Source organism: Morone saxatilis, unplaced genomic scaffold (assembly GCF_004916995.1).
Source record: "Morone saxatilis isolate NCDOM2014 unplaced genomic scaffold, NCSU_SB_2.0 Contig24, whole genome shotgun sequence".
Lineage (NCBI taxonomy): Eukaryota > Metazoa > Chordata > Actinopteri > Moronidae > Morone > Morone saxatilis.
In genome coordinates this window covers 592,637-594,457 of record NW_023339807.1, presented here as the reverse complement: position 1 = coordinate 594,457, position 1,821 = coordinate 592,637, and the positions used below count along the sequence as shown (strand labels likewise).

Genomic DNA, 1,821 nt, shown 5'->3' with positions numbered 1-1,821 from the left:
ATCTATGTGAAGACACTGATCACGTTAATGACTTCTCACAATAATTATCAACAATGACTTAACAAGATGGGAAACAGAAAATATTAATATTCAATTTTCATTTTTAGAACAGGCCTGAGGGCTACTCATGTGGTCCTTGGGGGCTACCTGGTGCCCGCGGGCACCGTGTTGGTGACCCCTGCTCTAAGTGCTGCTTGGCACAATAGTCAAATGATAAGTGTGTTTACGAGATGTAGCAAATAAGTTATCCTTTATTGATCCCCATAGGAAAATTCAATCTCTGAATTTAACCCATAACCCCAAAGTGTCTGTAACAGTGTGTAGCAACGGTCCCTTTATAAGCCAGTGCCTTGGTCAAGGGAACTGACTGAGAATTCACCTGACATAGATGTTTTTAATGGTGGGGGAAACACCCTGAGCACCCAGAGAAAACCCACGTAAACAAAGAGAGAACATGCAAACTCCACACAGACTAGCTGAAAAAATAACATTCAATAACAATAATATTTGCTGAAACTTTAACTATATCCTGACAGTAGTACACGAGACAGATCTGTGAAAAAAGCAGGCTCCTCTGGCTTCTCCTAGTGCTCCTCATGGTATTTTCCAAAAATCCACCGTGTCTGAATGTAAAGAACCAATCAGAGCTGAGAAAGCCCCCCATGAAGTTTTGGCGACCCATACAAGAGGTCCCAACCTCCCGATTGCTAATCACTGTTTTAAAGGTCCATTGTGTAAGATTTAGTAGCATCAGGGTTAGCTATAGCTCATCTAGTAATCATTATGCCCCATGTACTAAGGCTCAATCCTTGCTGCAGTGGCCTTGGGTTTGACTCTGACTTGTGGTCCCATGTCATCCGTTTTCCTGTTCAGCTGTCACTATTAATTAAAGGCAAAAATCTAACGTGGTTAGATTGGAGAATTATGTCCTATGCATGGATCACTGAACAATGAGCACACATTTACTGTAATTATTGTCCTGGATGTGTAACTTCCAAGCAGGAAACCAGTGTCAGACATGTGACAGCCTGCTCTCACGGTTGAATGGGGACAACTAACTGAACATTAGCTTGGGTCCTTAACTCAAAAAAATGTTTATTAAGCAATTCACAAAACAATGTTTGCCCCTGAAAGTTGAGGGGAAAATGTCCAAAATTGTAGTTTTATAGATAGAAACTTAGGCCTCAGCAGTGACCTAATGATATTTTACAGGTCCCACTCAGAAAATAGCATGTGAAAAGTGCCCTCTTGCCCTTTAATGGTAGATAAAACATTAAGTACCCTCTAAGGTGTCCTTCCAGTGGACAAAACACTATAAAGTCCCAACCCTGACTAAGCTGTTTCACTATAAGTGCATCACAATTTTCTGCTTGCTGGTGACCTTTTTATTTTTTTCACTCCTGCCCCTCACACCCACCACTGATTAAAGGTATAGTGGTTTTGTAGAGGTCAAGTGTGTGTCTCTGCAAACTAAAGCCACAAAAATAGTGGTTTTCACTTAAATGTCCAGTGTGTAACATTTAGCTGTAGAGAAAAATCTGGTTAAAAACCTAAAACTTTATCATAGTATTTATGGTTGTTTCTGAGGTCACAGTTTGTAATGTTGTTGGACTGACTGCCCTATATTTAGGGCCCGAGCACAAATCGTGCGAAGGCCCTATTGTAATTGAAGGAATTCTTTTTCTCGTTTTTCTTTTTCTTTTTCCTCCTAAACGAACGCATATTTGGAAGCTTGCCCATGCTCAAAAACTCATGAAACTCGGCACACATGTCAGTCGTGGCGAAAAATTTTATATTCTATGTGTCGCTTTCGGTTTGGCC

The 1,821-nt window shown here is 40.7% G+C and overlaps 1 protein-coding gene across 1 annotated transcript in view; it reads left to right on the top strand.

Moving 5' to 3' along the window:
• LOC118335334 (sodium- and chloride-dependent transporter XTRP3A-like) overlaps positions 1 to 1,821 on the top strand; it is a gene marked incomplete in the record, with an annotated part of 16,618 nt that overhangs the window by 3,577 nt on the left and 11,220 nt on the right.